This window comes from Amblyraja radiata, chromosome 13 (assembly GCF_010909765.2).
Source record: "Amblyraja radiata isolate CabotCenter1 chromosome 13, sAmbRad1.1.pri, whole genome shotgun sequence".
In the NCBI taxonomy this organism is placed as follows: domain Eukaryota; kingdom Metazoa; phylum Chordata; class Chondrichthyes; order Rajiformes; family Rajidae; genus Amblyraja; species Amblyraja radiata.
Window position 1 is genome coordinate 12,830,783 of NC_045968.1, and position 18,693 is coordinate 12,849,475.

At 39.9% G+C, this 18,693-nt stretch overlaps 1 protein-coding gene across 1 annotated transcript in view; it reads left to right on the forward strand.

The window, feature by feature from the left end:
• The first annotated feature begins 17 nt into the window (after positions 1–17).
• nlgn1 (neuroligin 1) overlaps positions 18–18,693 on the forward strand; it is a 397,825-nt gene continuing 379,149 nt past the window's right edge. Inside the window, exon 1 of the mRNA XM_033031264.1 lies at positions 18–535. The gene's annotated coding sequence lies outside the window, so the exon portion shown is untranslated. The remainder of the gene's footprint in view (positions 536–18,693) is intronic.

Consider the following 18,693-nt stretch of genomic DNA (forward strand, 5'->3'; position numbering starts at 1 on the left):
AATGTTCATTCTGCCATTCAAGGCGGATTTGACTTACAGTCACTCGGTTAGGTGAATTATTTGTCACGCTTGACTTGAATGAACGCAACTCAGACGGAAAGGATACTTCTGAGGAAGATGATCCCAGACGGTATTCTTTATGAAATACCGCGCATGGCCTATTAAGATTTCATTTTCTGCAGCTGCATACGATTTAACATCTGTAATGATTGGATTTGAAAATGGAGGCAATATCCGAGAAGGAAATAGTGTCTGGGCATCATTGAAAATGCAAGACTTGATTCAGAATCGAAGAGCTCCAGACCGCCATTGGATTTCATTAGGCTTTCCGATATCGATTGATGTGGAATGCATGTAAAAAGTCAAGGGAAACTGGAACATTAAAACCCCTTGTTTTAACGATAGAATATTGTTTCTGGATTATATGGTAGCAGTGGCGATTTTACCGAAATATATTTGAATATTTTGAGAGTGGGGGGAAGATGATTAACGCTTGGCCACACAAGTGCGAAGCGCCGTAGGGAAAAAATGAAAGGTGAGTGTTTGGGTTCGTGAACGTGAAACAATGTTCAAACAGTCCTTGAGGAAATCGTGAGAATTTATTTGTGCTACCTGCCAGTGATTAAAATATATGAATGCTGGTTTTAACTTTCCCTTTCGATTGGCACGATAGTTGACTGATTTTCAGATTTAACGGGACCAGGCGTGTGAGAGGGAAATTGCAATGTTCATTTCCAAAGCCGGAGACTGGCAACCCAAAGTCCGAGTGATTATTCTTAATCGCCGATAGTCACTCGAGAACTTGCCATTGACAAATGGCATAGTATTGCAGTGGTAATTGTCAGTGTGCAATGCGAATATTTTCAATATTCTCAAGGTTTCACATCAAAAATAAATTCCGTAAAGTCACAATGGGAGATTCACGAATTTCACGACAGCTACTGTCTTGTATGTGTAATAATATGTGGCGTGGTAATAATATTTAAAATTTCTTAGTTTATTTTGTGTTTACATCTTTTGCATTTTTTTTTGTCTACCTTTTTTGCTGATCGTGACTTAGCGCTAGATCTCTTGAGGATAATACTATTCATATTTTAACACCACGGAAAGATCGCGTACGGCGGAATAAAACGTACAATTTGGACATTTATAGTTCAAAAATTGCGGGCTTTGCAAAAAAAAAAAGAAGCAATTCTTCGTGGTGCAGATTTCAATAACGCGTTGATTGCATCTCCTTGTCCTGAAAGTGAGAGCATAGATCATCATTATATAGCCATCGTGCGGGTAATTGGTTTCCGATAACATGTGTCCTGAACTTACTGTCATTTAAAATATTAAATTTATAGCATGTTGACAACAATTACGAACACGTCTTTCGCCTGGGATAACAGTCTGTTCCTAAAATATGTTAATAATTTTCTTTTAAAATTTATTGTAAAGACATTTGTAAATACAAATGTAATCCTTTTTTTAAAAAACATTTCCATAATTGAGGAGAGGTCTGTTAAAACGTAATGGACATTCCCCATTTTGATAAACTTTGTTTAAATTCAGGCAAAAGTTGCGAATCGTTGCAACATTGCAGAAGAAACCATAAGGCGTGGTGACGGGTGTAATGGAGAAAGTATAAGAACGGACCTAATATTTTTAATTCATTATTTGATTGCATGAATATCGTGCATGATAATCTGAATTAACATCACAAACTGTTTGAACCGAGCTTTTGAAAGTGAAATGTAAATACAAAAATCAATCTAATCTTACAAACCATTAGACAGTCAGTAGATGGCAGTATAGGTTGCAAAGACTCGCTTTGGACATAATTTGTTGTGGTTTAGACACACCAAAACCCTATGACAGGTCAGGACATAAAATATTGGCCATTGGACAATGTCTTGTCATTGAGATCTATTTTACAAATGCTGATGTGATCCTTTTGAAGGTTTTAGCAGAAATTACTGTGTGGTCACATCACATTCACAGTCCTAGACATGTAGGGCGGAAAAAGGCATTTTGGTCTACCTTTGTCAGTCACAAAGTATCACTCAGTGGTACGACATGTGGACCATAGCCTTCTATGCCTTTATATTTCATGTGCCCATCAAAATACTTCTTAAATGGCGTGAGAATATTTGCCTCCACCACCCCAAAGCAGTTTCCAGCCACTCTGTGGATGAACACAATCTTCCTTAAATCCTTTCTAAATCTCCCACCCCTTAAACATATGCTCAAAGGTTATAGACATCTATGCTAAGTGGAAATATTTCTCAATATATATCCTATTAATGCCCCTCATAATTTGGTTGTGTCAAATAGAAGCCTCTCATCCTCTCTCCCCTGTGAGGAAAACAGTGGAGAGAGGATTCAACATTCATTCTCTCCGCATAGGTGAAATGCTTCTTCCCGCGTAACATCCTCATGAATCTCTTCTGCACCCTCTCCAATTACATTCACATCCTTCCTATTGTGTGGCTACCACAACTTCATATAGTACTCTACCAGTAGCCTAACTAATGTTCTTAAAGTTATACCATATGTTCTTTGTTCTTCTTTTATTTGCTCCATCTAATGAGTGCGAGAGTCCTACATAGCTTATGTTGCTGCCTTAAACGATTCTTGGGCACTAAAGTCCCTCAGTGTCCCACCCAAAATGTAATCTGTTCATTTCCCTCTACAGATGCTGCCTGAATTGCTGAGTTCCACAGCAGTTTGTCTTTTACTTAAGATTCTATTATCTGATCATCTCATGTGTCTCAGAGGACTTTGACTAATTGTTTACGTTTCAGAAAATATATTTTCTGGCAGTTAGATTTACATTGTTCACATTGTAAACTAACTTTACGCTGTGCACGCCATATGCAAGAAGAAGAATGGATGCAAGTAGATCTGCATGGGACAGCAAGCAGTGTCCCAATGCTCTGGCACCATCTTGATATCGCATTATCTAGGGCAGTTTGGTCCTGTTTTAACACTGGACTGGATTTGCATTGAGAAGCAAAACTTAATTTGGAATCAGGTGGACGTCCAAGTTTTAAGTTGTATTATAACCTGTGATTGTACAATTTAACAACTACGCTGTGCAGGTTTTTGGACAATTAGTCTTGAAAATGAAACCACTAACAAGATTTCTCAATTGTGCTTGTGTGTTTTGGTTTTAAAACACTAATCTGCAGAGGAGAAAGCAATGTTGTGAACTAGATCTTCCTGGTCCAGTGCACCATCCTAGAATCACAACATAATGTGTCTTTTTATAATACTGGCACACAATAACGTGACAAAGGGAGTCAAATTTCAAATTCCTTCAATAAAAGTTGATAAGCATTTTATTGTGTTCATGACTAACATAGTATCAACAAATAATGTAAGAAAAGATAGCATATTAATGGCAAGTTTCCAAAAATAGAATCAGAATACACTAATACATTTTGTGTAACGGTTGTCGCGTGGTGTCCACCAGTGACCTGGTTGGTACAGTAAGTGCACGTATTTCTTATTCCTTTCTATGTTTATGAATACCACATGGAACAATAAAATTGCAAACACCGTTTCCATTTCATTCACCTGATCATGTAGTAAAATACTGCATCCATCTGAGTGGACACCACGACGGGCCTTACACGATCACAAACAAACGTATGTTGCGGTGGACACTCAAAGATTTGGTGTCCCAGAAAACGAACGTTACATTATTAGCGAAAACCAAACATTTTCACCAATGTGATCTAAACGGTACATTACCTTATGGATTTGAGCTGATGATTCGTCAGAAGGTTTGATTTGGGATGATTTTTTAGTAAGTAAAATGTCTGTCACGATCGTTGGGGAGCTGCCAGAAGTTGACACAAAGGAATGAAGTTAGCGACTTGGTCCGTACGAAAGGTAAACAAGAGACAGTGTGTTGCCAAATTGAAGATTGGCTCGGTTTCTTAGTTTTGATGACCAATTTATGCCCCAAATTTTTTTTAATTGATTTTAAAAAGTCTGAAAATATATCATAAACGGTTGCGTTTTTGACACCACAATGTATTTGATATATTAAATTTGAATATAAGAAAAAATAATTAACTCGCCTAAAAATCGCTACTACCATACGATACCTTGTTGGAATTTTGAAAAGCATTAGAGGTTTGCAGCCTCCGTGGTTTAACTTACGGAGGTACAGACCCCGATAACGGTCGTTGTGACAATGGACACCAAGCACAGCAACCGTTACTGGATCTTTGCTAGGCAGAATACCAGACATGTTACTGTATTTTTCTCCTGGTATTGATGAAGATATTTCCCTAGATCATTATCAAAACGTATATGTACGAGGTGCCATATGAAGTTTATTCATGAATTAAATATTCATGACTAAATGTGGCAGATTTTTTATGTCACATTTTTGGTGTCCTAAATGGTGGTAAAACGATGAAAATGTATCTGTCATGAAAAAAGTTTCTGACTTTCGGTCTTGAAGTTATCTGATTTATATCTGTTATTTATAAGGCTTCACATGATGGTTAGATTTTTGTTAAGAACAGTGTATTGGTGTAAAAACCTGAATAATAATCTTGTTCCCCAAAATCTCTCCTGTATTGTAAAAACACACATATCATATTGCCACACCTTTAATTGTCAAGTCTGAGTGTAGAGAACCTAACTTGCTGCCCTGATACAGGCCAGATGCAGTAAGATATGTATGTCAATAGGGCCTCCAGTGATGCAGCCTACAATTCCCTTTGAAATCTGGGGTCTTGGATTATACATCAGTAACATCACGTTTCCCTCCCTCCACTCCCCATCAAATGCAGAAAGTCATACAATGTTGGTCTGTTTTATTGTTTCACAAATTGATATTTAAATACCAGCTTTAATTCAGTATTTTAACCCGTGAGATGGTCTTAATTACAGTCTCTGGTGGTGATGCGAGATGTACAGTGGGAGTACTGCATTATCAAAAGTGCCATCTTTTGAATCATTTGAGGTTGTTGCACAAAATCACTCCCTTGTGACCTCCACAAGTCCGTACTCGATTGGTCAAAATGCAAGAGAATATCTTATTAACACAAAGCAATATGGTCCAGTGGCAAGAGTTTGTAAAGATGTACTGAGATGTCCCCAAAAGTTTTGACAGCCTGCAAAATCACACACTTAGCTTTGAAGATGATCAAAATTAAAAGGGATTTTAAAAATAATTTTGACTTCTCTGACATTTACAGATATTAAAATTCCACTCAAAATCAAGCACATTTTAAAAAAAATTTATAAGCAAAAAAATTATCAGCTAATTGTAACATTATATTGAACCAAGTAATTAATCAAAGGACTTATTTTTTACTTTGTTTCTCTTGCTTTGTTTCCATTGTTCTACAATTCCCAGTGAAATCAATGGTGTCTGGCACAGTATAAATGATGGTTTTCATCCTGCCGCTGGACTCCATTGGTGCAGTAAGCTGACAGATTTAGAGCTCCCATCATGTTATTTGAATAAGATTAGCGAGCTTCAGTGGAATTTTACCTAATATTTCTTTAACCCGAATCTTCAAGTAAGACTCTTTATCATTTATTGGTGTTTTGTAATATGTTGCTCTACCTGTATGTAAATAGCTGTCATGTCTCTCTACACTATGTCAATGACTACTCCTTGTATACTTAATTGGTTGTGAAATACTGGGATATGAGCACAAGATGTTAATGGTGATTCTTGCTGGCTGGAGTCAGCATTTCTGATTATTCATATGCTACTGAATGTGGAAATCTGAGTAGCAGATGGTACTGCATCTGTTACTATAGACCACTGTTGGACTCTACATACATGACTCTTGGGAATCGCATTTCTAATAATGTCTGGCATAGGGTTGTTGACCCGATTGATATAAGTGAAACATTTTGACTGTGATGAGGAGGCAGGGTACATGAAGGTGGGTACATTTTTTGAATATATTATATTTGAGTTTTGTCAAATTATTCCTAGTAATCTTACAATACAATACAATTTATTTGTTATTTGAACCTCATTGATGGGGCGGGCGATGGTAATTGTCCCGCGGCCATTAACGCCGCGCCGGGAGATGCAAGGCCACGCTCCGGGTATTGTTGTTGGAGCCCCCGGCGGACGCTAGCAAAGTCCCGCAGCCATTCCAAGCCGCGCGGGGCGGTGATGTAAGGCCCCGCTCCAGGTACTCTTCAACCCCGCAACTCGGGCGGGAGAAGTCGCCGTTGCGGAAGCCCCGAAAAGCGGTCTCCCAGCAGGGACCCGCGGGCTCCCGGTGTTACTGTCCACCAGACCTGCGGTTGGAGCCTCCGAATCCCCGGGGTCGGGTCGCAGCAGCGCGCCACCACCGCTCCTCCCGCTCCGAACTCGGCCAGCTCCGCGATGGTGAGTAGGTCCGCAGGCTCCGCGACTGGTGCCCCAGGTCGTTCCTGCTGGAGGCCGCTCCACGGTGCTAGGCCCCAACGACAACGGAGACCCGACAGAGAAAAGGTCGGGTTCTCCATGCAGGGGATAGATTTTTAAAGTTTCCCCCACCCCCCGCCCCCCACACACATACCCACACACATACACAAAAAAAAAAAATAAAAACTACATTCAAACGAGACAAAAAAATAATAAAAAGACAGACGGACTGCAGAGGCCGCTGCGACGTGATAATCTTAATTATTGTTATTTAAATAATCATTCACTTTAACTTTAACAGTTTTAAATGTTAACGGTAAAAAAATGTCACTATCTGCATTGATGAGAGACAAATCCGTCTCCTTCCCAAAGTGTTGTCTAGACTACCTGATGCGAGAATTTACTTTGGCTATCCTGACTACAGTTTAGATCTAACCTCCATGCAAGTTTGTGGCTTGCACTGGATGTATTATACAATTCTATCTATAGCTTTGAAACAAAGTGCCCTAACATCTTGTACATCATAGTCAGGGTCCACTATTGCGCAACTATCAAAGATGTCTACCGCACCATCCCTTGCTTGCAAATTTGACCATCAGGCTGTGTTCCACTCCCTGCTTATAAGCAGAAACTGAAGCATGAGAATCTGGTAAAGAAAGTCGTAAAGTGTTGGGCTGAAGAAACACATGTTCCCATGTAACTGCTTTGAGTCAGTGGATTGGTCCATTTTAAAGGACTCAATGCCATTACAGACTTTTCACTATCAGTAAGTGCGTCAAGTACTGTATGGTAAATAAGTCAATCCGAGTGTTCTGCAACTTGAAACCACGGATGAACCATGAGATCCATTCTTGACTGTAAATAAAGTCTGAGGTGTTCAAGTTGAGTGATCCCAACCTGTACAGATATTTAGCAACGATCTTCATAAAGCCATCAAGTCAAGTCAAGTTTATTTGTCACATACACATACGAGATGTGCAGTGAAATGAAAGTGGCAATGCTCGCGGACTTTTGTGCAAAAAGACAAACAACCAAACTATAAACACAATCATAACCACACATATTCTTTTACATAATAAATAATGGAAGGAAAAACGTTCAGTAGAGTTAGTCCCTGGTGAGATAGGCGTTTACAGACCGAATGGCCTCTGGGAAGAAACTCCTTCTCAACCTCTCCGTTCTCACCGCATGGCAACGGAAGGGGTCTCTCATGATATTGTTGGCTCTGGAGTTGCACCTCCTGATGTATAGTTCCTGCAGGGGGGCAAGTGAAGTTCCCATAGTGCGTTCGGCCGAACGCACTACTCTCTGCAGAGCCTTCTTGTCCTTGGCAGAGCAATTCCCAAACCAGACGGTAATATTCCCGGACAAGATGGTTTCCACCGCCGCTGCGTAGAAGCACTGGAGGATCCTCGGAGACACTCTGAATTTCCTCAATTGCCTGAGGTGGTAAAGGCACTGCCTTGCCTTACTCACGAGTGCTGAGGCGTGTGATGCCCATGTCATATCCTCAGAGATGCGGACTCCCAGATATTTAAAACAGTTCACCCTATCCACAGGATCCCCATTTATCCTCAATGGAGTGTACGTCCTCGGATGATGTGCCCTCCTAAAGTCCATGATCAGCTCCTTCGTTTTTTTGATGTTCAAGAGGAGGCTGTTATCCTGGCACCAGAGTGCTAGATCAGCAACCTCCTCCCGGTAGGCCTTCTCGTTGTCGTTGTCTGAGATCAGGCCCACCACCACAGTGTCATCAGCAAACTTAATTATTGAGTTGGAGCTGAACCTAGCCACACAGTCATGTGTGTACAGGGAGTACAATAGGGGGCTGAGGACGCAACCCTGGGGCGATCCTGTGCTCAGGGTGAGGGACTTTGATGTAGGGGCGCCTAAAGAAAATTCCAGACCAAACTAGAATCCCAGACTAACCACTAGGTCCCCCGTTGATCGTGGCAGTGCTTGCATGCTTTAATGGGGTACTAAGTGAAGTCGACAGAATAGTTGGCAACAACGCATCCCCCCCCCCCCCCGACAAGCTTAATGCATTCTATGCACGGTTTTGAACAGAAGGCAGTGGAATGATGTGATGACAGCCTCGGGAAATTCTACTGTGGAATTCTGCATGTCTCTAAAGACTGTCACCAATTCTACAGATGCCCCACGGTAGAAAGCATCCTATTGCATGTATCACAGCTTAGTATGCAACTGCTTTGCCCAAGAACACAAGCAATTCACAGCTGAGTCCATCACACAAACTGGTCTGTATCACAATTCCCACCCTACCAATGATTCCATCTATAACCTCATGCAACCCCGGGAAAGCAGCAAACAAGGACCACTGACACCCCAGTCATTCTCTCTTTCTGCTCTCATTGGGCAGAAGATAGAAAAGCTTGAAAGCACGTACCACCAGATTCAGGAACACCTTCTTTCCTGCTGTATTCTGAATCTGGATTTCTCACATGCAAAGGGTGTATTCCCATCTTCCAGTATGTCTTGGGTAGGAAGGAACTGCAGATGCTGGTTTAAACCGAAGATAGACACAAAATGCTGGAGTAACTCAGCGGGATAGACAGCATGTCTGGAGAGAAGGAATGGGTGATGTTTCCTCGGCATGTTATGCTGAGCAAGGTCCTTTCTAAGTTGTGCCTTTCTATTGATACTGTGGAGTGAAAGCTTGGTCTGGTCATCAGTTTTTAAATGTTGATCATCAGGTTAGGAAAGCTGATGTGATTTATTATAATCCTGGTGCTAAGTATAATTCAGTGCAAAGAATGTTTAACAAAAGAACAGAAAATTGTATTTATTCAAATCTCACAAAAGCAGCAAATCTTTGCTTTTTATTGAGGGAAGAGGAAAACAGACATGGCGCTAAATAAAACCTAAAGTGCTGGAAATACCTAGCAAATCAGAAAGCAATTAAAGAACATTTCAAATTGAATACCTTTGAGTGGAATTGGAAAACATTGGAGATGTAACAGATTTAACCAGTGGCAGAGTGAAAGGAGGAACAAATAACAAAAGGCAAGCTCTGTGATGAGTTAGAAGGCAGGAGAGATAAAATGTCAAAAGGAGTTATGCTGCAAGGGAGGTGCTGTCACAGCAGCTTTGACAAAATACAGGAGTGCATGTTGTAGATTGTATGGACTGCAGACACATTCTGCTGGTGATAGAGAAAGTGAATGTTTTGGTGGACGTTTTGTTATTGAAATACAGCTTAAAAAGTTCAGGGATAACATACGAATATTCCTGGTTTCAGGAATTTCAATAGATATGGAGGAAGGTTAAAGATCAGGAGATGGTTAGCGCATGCAAAATATGTTGAAAGGTATGAGAGAAGATGTGCTTGAAAGGTAATTAAGCAAAGTCTCGAGTTGGCAGAAGTACAAAAAAAGGTGCAATCACAAAAAAAGATGCAAAAAAAGGTGCTGGAGTTACTTTATTCATGAGCAGGCTAGGAGCAGATACAGTCATACAGCACAGAAACAGACCCATCGACCCAACTTGTCTATGCCAACCAATATGAATAGTTGAGTAGATGCCCAATTTGTATAAGTTCTACCTGCCTGCATTTTGCCAATTTCTCTCTAAACCTTTTCTATCCATGTACCTGTCCAAATGTCTTTTAAATGTTATAGTGCCTGTCTACATTTAAAATATTTAAGGACGTTTCTGAGATATGCAAAACAATACTTCACAAGTAGCAGAGGATTTCAATTAAATCAGCATTATCAACAATAGAGTCTGTGTGAAAAATATAGAGGACAAATAAATTCCTGTTTGCCTTTTCTAGCAAGCCCTCTAAAGGAGCAGTTCTAGAGTCATAGAGGGGTACAGTGTGGAAACAAGCCCTTCAGCCCAACTCATTGTTGAGTTTTTTCAAATGGGCAATTTGCAGAGAGATTTTCCACACTCCAGTCTTCCGGCATCTCTCCTGTATTTGAGGACGACTTAGCTTTAAGATATGAGGTAGTTTGGGGGAAAGAGGTATCAGTGAAAATGTATTTTAAGGTAAAGATCATTACTCATTTAGTTCTGGAAATGAAGTAAGGGAGACCAGAGGTAAAAATTCCCAATTGGAAAATGTCAATTTTATTAAGCAGAGTTATGATGTAGCAAAAGTGGACTTGAAACAGCTGCTTGAAGATAAATTTGTTTGAGCTTTGGGAGGGATTCAATTACGATGGTGTAGAACCAATATATTACCACATAGAAAATGGGTGGTGGACCAGGATTTCAAGAAACATCAAGGATGGGATTATGTGTTTTTTTTTAAATAAGGTAATTTGCTGTCAGACTCGATATAAACTTCAGCGAAGTATAGAACTCGCAAAGGTAATATCAGAAGGGAATTTGAGGTTTCCATCAATTGCATACAAAATTGCCAAGTTAAATCCTTGATATTTTATGAAAATAGTCTGAGGATTTATAAGAAAACAACATGGACTATTAGAAACTGACAGTAAGTATGGTTCTTAGTATGTTCTTAATAGCTATTTGCAAGAAATAGGGCAAATTTTGGACATTGCAATTAGGAACAATGTGAAAGTTCAAGGTAACAAGTAGAATGGACAAGGGAGAGCCAATGAATGTGGTGTATCTGGACTTTCAAAAAGCCTTTGACAAGGTCCCACACAAGAGATTAGTGTGCAAAATTACAGCACGTGGTATTGAGGGTAGGGTATTGACAAGGATAGAGAACTGGTTGGCAGACAGGAAGCAAAGAGTAGGAATTAACGGGTCCTTTTCAGAATGGCAGGCAATGACTAGTGGGGTGCCGCAAGGCTCTGTGCTGGGACCCCAGTTATTTACAATATATATTAATGATTTAGACAGAGAATTAAATGTGACATCTCCAAGTTTGCAGATGACACAAAGCTGGGTGGCAGTGTGAGCTGAGAGGAGGATGGTAAGAGGCTGCAGGGTGACTTGGATAGGTTGGGTAAGTGGGCAGATGCATGACAGATGCTGTATAATGTGGAAAAATGTGTGGTAATCCACTTTGGTGGCAAGAACAAGAAGGCAGATTATTATCTGAATGGTGTCAGATTAGGAAAATGGGAGGTGCAACGTGACCTGGGTGTGCTTGTACATCGGTCACTGAAAATATGCATGCAGGTACAGCAGGCAGTGAAGAAAGCTAATGGCATGTTGGCCTTCATTGCGAGAGGATTTGCGTTTAGGAGCAAGGAGGTCTTACTGCAGTTATACAGGGCCCTGTTGAGACTGCACCAGGAGTATTGTGTGCAATTTTGGTCTCCTAATTTGAGGAGGGACATTCTTGCTATTGAGGGAATGCAGCGTAGATTCACCAGGTTAATTCCTGGGATGGCGGGACTGACATATGATGAAAGAATGGGTCGACTGGGCTTGTATTTCGAAGGATGAGAGGAGATCTTGTAGAAACATATAAAATTCTTAAAGGATTGGACAGGCTAGATGCAGGAAAAATGTTCCCGATGTTAGGGGAGTCCAGAGCCAGGGGTCACAGTTTAAGAATAAGGGATAGGTCATTTAGGACTGGGATGAAGAAAATCTTTTTCACCCAGAAAGTTGTGAATCTTCGGAATTTTCGTGTCACAGAAGGCAGTGGAGGCCAATTCACTGGATGTTTTCAAGAGAGAGTTAGATTTAGCTCTTAATGCTAAAGGAATTAAGGGATATGGGGTAAAAGCAGGAACTTTAGATTAGCAGGAATTTAAATTATCAGCTATGATCATAATGAATGGCTGTGCTGGCTCGAAGGGCCAAATGACCTGCATCTACTTTTCTATGTTTCTATGAAATATTGGACGGTAAATGTAGAGATGTAATATTAAACAGTTTAGCATTTTTGAACATAAGTACATTTAATACAGCTGAGATAATTAACCCCAGATATTAAGAGAAATAAGGGAGGAAAAAATGAAGGTTACAAATATCATTTTTTACACTTCTAACTACACACATGATGTCAGAGGACTGCCAAAATTGCATCATTGTCTAAAGACATTCCTTTCTTCTCGGTGAGTGGCACAGCTGATGGAGCTGCTGCCTCGCAACACCAGAGACAGGTTCAATCCTGACCTCAGATGCTGTCTACGTGAAGTTTGCACGTTTTCCCTGTGACTGCATGGGTTTCCTCCATGTGCTCCAGTTTCATCCCACATCCCAAAGACATTTTAACTGCCTTCTGTAAATTGCTCCTAGTTGATAGGGAGTGGATGAGAAAGTGGGATAACATAGAACAACTGAATAGGAGATCGATTGTTGGCATGGGCCAAAGGGCCTTTCCATGCTAAAATACCCTAACTTTGGTGGTGGGCAAATTATTAGAAAACATTCTGAATGACTATATTAATCAAAAATAATCGCTATGATTTTAGTCGGTGAACAATTTATTGGTTGAACTTTGAGGATATAACATAAGGATAGAGATAGCAAAGGGAATAAAGAAATCATTGTTGAGTTTTTTCAAATGGGCAGTTTGCAGAGAGATGTCTGCAGAGCTCCTACCCAGGTTCCTTGTTTTTTTGAGATTACATAATGAATTGATATTTTAAACTTAAATAGTTAGAGCATGATTAAGAAGTTTACAGGTAATGATTGGTAAGGAAGTGCGTTACACACTAAAGGAAGATATTGAAAATAAATAAAACTCTAGGTATAAATCTGAAATAAATAGAAAATACTGGAACCATTCAACTGGTGAGGCCCATACTAAGAGAGGTTTCAGATGTGAAATATTAACTCAATTTTTGTTTTTTGTAGATCTCATTGGACTGGTCATAAATTGAGCTGGGTCTGGAGGAATGTAAGCATTTCTGTTAGTGGGCAGGAGGAAGAGTTATGAGTGCCAAACAAAACAATGGAACTCAAAAACTTGTCAATTGCTGAAAATCTATGGAGAAACTGATGGACTAAATGTCCACAAACCTTGAAAACAATGTGATAAGGATTTAAGTACAGGAAATGATGGAAACACTCAAAAGGTCAAGGGGCTCTCCAGAAAGATAAACGGAGTAATATTTTCAGGGCAAAGCCACTTCATCAGGATATAAGGATTAGAAGTGGCTGATGCATATAATGTAAGTGTAGATGCATTTTTCCAGAACTCTTTACAACACTCGTTAGACTAAAACTAAAGCACTCTATGAAATTCTCACCATAACATTACACAGTAGATGTGATTGCATAAGGTAGATGTCCAAAGGCTGTTTATGATGCACTTCAAATGAGTGATATACTGGATGGTTGTGAGTATAATTTTTAGTGCAGGAGATTGAGAGGATGCATTCCATTGGACTCTCCACAAAATGATTCTTCGTGTGTCCAGTTATAGTGAATGACAATGATCATGACGCACAGACTTCAATCAATGATGGAAGAGTTAGGTGGTCGATGAGGAAGAACATTATTACTGAGAGAGATGGGGTGTGGAAGGCCCTACCTGAAATAGTGGAAGACATATGGCACTTTGAAATGCTGCAAGACCTGGAAAGTCATATTAAGTGAACTAACCCATCTTTGGCCTGCATGTGATCAGCTGAGTTTCCTCCCCTCCCACGTGTATAAATTAATATTGGGCATCGTTAAAACTGTGTGGGAAGTAGACAGTATCTTCAGTGTTTACAATGCAAAGAAACATGGAGAGGAAAGGAAGTGCCTATTGGTGCTGATTGAATCAGGGTTCATGGAGGGCCATGATATCAGAATCTTAGGAATAGTTAGTTTCTGGCAGTGCTTTGCATACCTCCAGCTGTACAGCTGGGAAAGGACACTTTTGTTTATCTTATTTTCATATACAGGACACCGGGGTTTCCTGGAAAATGTAATATTTACTGGAAAATGTGGGCAGGTGCTATCGACCTGCACGGGAAGGTAGACGCTTCCGCCCCCATGAGTCTCGGGCAGATGGGGCTCATCAGCCTGGGAAAGCAGTCCATCTAGGCGAGGGAAAACTCTGATTTAAAACCTCCACTGCCTTGTGGCCATATCCAGTCATGGAAAAGGCTCCAGGAGTAAACCTCAAGAAAATCCGGACTCGGAGCCCCTAAGGCAGTTCGTCGTTGTCTACTTCCTCGCTCTGGCAGCTCCTGCGACGGCGCTGGTGCCAAACTGTAACGGCCTTGCTGTTCCTTTGGATCGATCAGCGACGTGGAGAGGGGGGATGTGCTGCTTGGATAACAGCCTGTCCTCCATATGACATTGCCCAGACTTGCATCCGACCATACATCACCTGCAAACCTACACCTACAACCTGGAGAGGACACTCCAGCTTCGCCTGCGGCATCGACACAACACGGGGAGCAACAGTTACCGGTTATAAGTCATCGCTAGATTGGCGTAAAGTGAGGCGCCAGGGATTGCTCCCAACGGTGGGAGGCATTTTCGGATCTCACTGGACAGCTACCGCCCGCCTCAAGCTGGCCAACCCCCAGCCAATAAGGTGCTGTCCCGCCACGGTCTGCTAACATGTAACAAGATGTACTTAAAATGTTATATTTACTGACTAACTTTATCACCCTTGGATCTGACGGTGTGTCGCTTCCTTAAACTGCTGCAATACTTCAGGTTAAGGTACACCACAAGGATGGGAGTTCCAATATTTAGAACCATGAAGGAACCATGAAAATTCATTTCTAAGTCAGAATAATGTGCAGGTTGGAGGGAAACTTGCAGATGCTAATGTACCCATGCACCTACAACCATTGTCTTTCTTTTTAGTAGAGGTCTATTAGTCTTGCCAAGATGAATGACAGTGATGCATTTTGTGGATGATGCATATTGCAGCCATGGTGCACCAATAAATGTTGGCAGATAATGTACCAATCAAGTGGGCTACTTTGTTCTGAGTGGTATTGACCTTGAAAATTAATAAAAGGAAGTCTGAAATGAAAATAGAAAGTGCTGGAAAGAACTCAGCAGGTTAGGCAGAATCTATGGAAAGAGATATGGCTAATGTTTTAGGTCTTAGATGCATCATCAGAACAGAAAGACAGTGAAAATAAGTTAGTTCAGGTACACTAAAGATAGACAAAATGCTGGAGTAACTCAGTGGTCAGGCAGCATCTCTGGAGAAAAGGAATAAGTGATGTTTTGGGTTGGAACCCTTCAGGTATAGTTGACTACTACATTAATACTTCCTTCCTTCTGTTCTATTCTCATTTAACCCTTAGGTCTTGACATGTGACATTTATTTTATGTCTTCCATGAAGGTTGGCACAAAGTACTTGTGCCAACCTTCTGTCGTTTCCTTATTCTCCATAATAAATTCTCCAATCTCTCCTTAGGGAACTAATATTTGCCTTTGCTATTACTTTCCTTTTTACATAGCCAAAGAAGCTCATAGTCTGTTTTCAATGTTTCTTGCCAATCTTTCTCATATTTTCATTTGTCTTTTTTTAAAACAATATCTCTATCCACCTTTATTGAGTTCTAAACTGTTCCCAATTCTCAGGCCTACTGCTATTTATAGTAATTTCATAATCATTTTCTTTTGATTTAATACTATACTTAATTTCTCTTGTCAACCACAGATAAATGGTTTTTCGTTTTTGTACATTAAAGGTTATTTTAAAAAATGATGCATTATTTATTTTAATGCTCGCTGTTCACAGTCCACCATTAAGTCTTTAATTATATTTCCCAATAAACCACAACTAACTCCCCTCTGTTGTTAAGATTTTAAAACGTTCATTCTAGCAGGCTGGTTATTTTGTGACCTCTCCATATGAGAGGTGTTCATTCTATAATCGAGGAAGGATCACAACCTGAAATATCCCCTATCCATTTTCTCCAGACATGCTGCCCGACCCACTGAGTTACTCAGCATCTTTCTTTCTATAGTCTATCTTCTTTGCTCAATATTTTACTGGTTTTATGTATTCCCATGTGCAAGCATGGAAGGAAGATATCAATGAAGTTAAGTAATGGCAGATGTTGCATTGATGGATGGCAAACATTTGTATACAGTGATGTTGAGAAGATTGTTATAGCAATGCCATAACATGAAGTTAAACAAAGATATGATGAGGATGTGAGTGAATGCTTAGACTGAATGGGATGGTATATAGTAAGGCCAATTGGGTGTCGAATGATGTGCCAACATTAATCTGAAAAAATGGAAACAAACATGCATCAGTTGCTGGTGAATGTTCCACTGTGTCACCTTCCCTGGTCTGCTGAGATAATTAAAACACTTGTAGTACAGAATCCAGGAGTGAGGGAAATACTCCAATTATTTTCACTTGGTCTCATTAGCAGGTGTGGTCATCCTGTCAGCAAGGAATATTGTGCCCCTGCTGGTCCTTGCTGAACTGATCGCAGCCTTGGGCAAGACAAGGAGTCACTCGATCCAAGGACTGAAAAGCAAAATAATGCAATTTCTGGCATTCTAACATGACAACACAAAATTCAAGAAATACACAATAATTCAAGCAGTAATTTTGCAGAATTGAAATGAATGTTTCATCAGATTCTGCACATTACGTAATTTGAATTCCATTTCCTTTACCCGTGTTGATAGACAAAATAATCCAGAATCAAATTTCATGTTTGCCACACCCCCTGTGAAGTTGGAAATGAGACTCGTGCATGTGCTGGATTTGCAACGGATTGTCAGCAGTATTGAATATGTAGTATAAAAGGAGAATACAAATCAATGAAAGAAAGCAGTTGAATTTTATTAATATAATCTAGCAAATCTTCATCTTATTATTGCCTTGTTATGTATCGGTTATGAGCATAACTGATTATTAATTTATTGTATGATTGATTATTGAATATTTATTTGTTGTGTTACTGTGTTAAGGCTGTAAGGCTACTGCAAGTAAGAATTGCATTGTTCCATGCCCAGTACATATGACATGGAACACTCTTGACTGTTGTTTTGTCATTTAATGAATGACAGCATAAATAAAATTGGTAATAAAGTGAACCCTGTTAGTGTGTGGAAGGCATCTCTCTGTCAACAACATTTAGAAACCAATTTGCTCTCAAAATGACAAAATCAAAAATCCAAGCAGGCCAAAACATTGGTTGGAAATTAATGTCAACAATCTTTGGTATTCTGATCAACACAAACTATTTTCATTCATTTATATAGGAAATCCAAGCAAAAATAATGAATCACAAGTAATATTGCCAGCTATTCTGCTAGCTTGCATGGGAGCACATGTTCCCATATTCCCACCACCCATATTTGGATGTGAGGTTTATTTGAAGGCTTTGGATTCAGAAGACAAATCGTAGTAGAGCTGTTATCTCCTAGGTAATTGCCTCACATTTGAGGAAGATTCTTCGATACTTCTGCTCACTTTCCTGGGAGTCATGGAGTATGTGTTGCATCTTTGAAAAGTAGAAAATATTACCACATTGATTTATAAGATCATCAAAACTTTGCATCTGATTTTCTATTTAAAATTAACCCAATACTGAAAGACAGCTATTCCATGAATAAGAGGTGTGTCACTTGAAGTGCCGTGGATATGAATATTTTTGCAGAGAGTCAGATACAGGTACTTGTTTCTTTCAGCAGTGGCCTTAGGTATGTCACGTAGCCCCGAACCTGCTCTCTTTCAATGCTAGGTTGCCTAGAGTTCTAAAAGAGCACAAATATATCAATATTTTTTTGTACATCTATCTTAAAATGTACTTTTCTCTCTTCAAGATTACTGCCATTGTCCTCATAATATTGTTCTGTGATAGAGATCGGTTGATAATTTGTATTGTCACTTGACCAAAATTAGGTACCTCCATGAGAACTGAAGGCAAATATACATAACTACTTGTTTTTCTTTTATGGTTGTCAAATCCACCCTAGTCAAGAGCATTTTATTGTTATATATACCAAAGTGGAACAATTAAATTCTCTCTTGCAGGTTGGTAACAGCTTGACATTAAAGATGAATGTTATTCTTCAATTATGCCAATACTCTTAAAGCTTGTTTTATAGTGCATCCTCATTCTTGGTTTAGTCTCCAAGAAATGGCAATTAATGATAAAAATAATATGTTTTCCCTTTTAATGACATAGAAACTTTGAAAAACAAGATTATGCAAAAGAAAAACCTACTGGCCACAACTAAATTGAACATCATATCACCTTTATACTTTATAAGAAGCAAATATGCAATTATTCTGTGGTGATAGGTGGCATAATCAACAGCTTAACTCACTATACAAAATTGCTGGGGAAACTCAGCGGGTGCAGCAGCATCTATGGAGCGAAGGAAATAGGCGACGTTTCGGGCCGAAACCCTTATTTTGTACGGCACCGAACGAGTTAACACACCCCCACCCCCACACACTGCCCGCTCCCGGCGTTTAGCATTG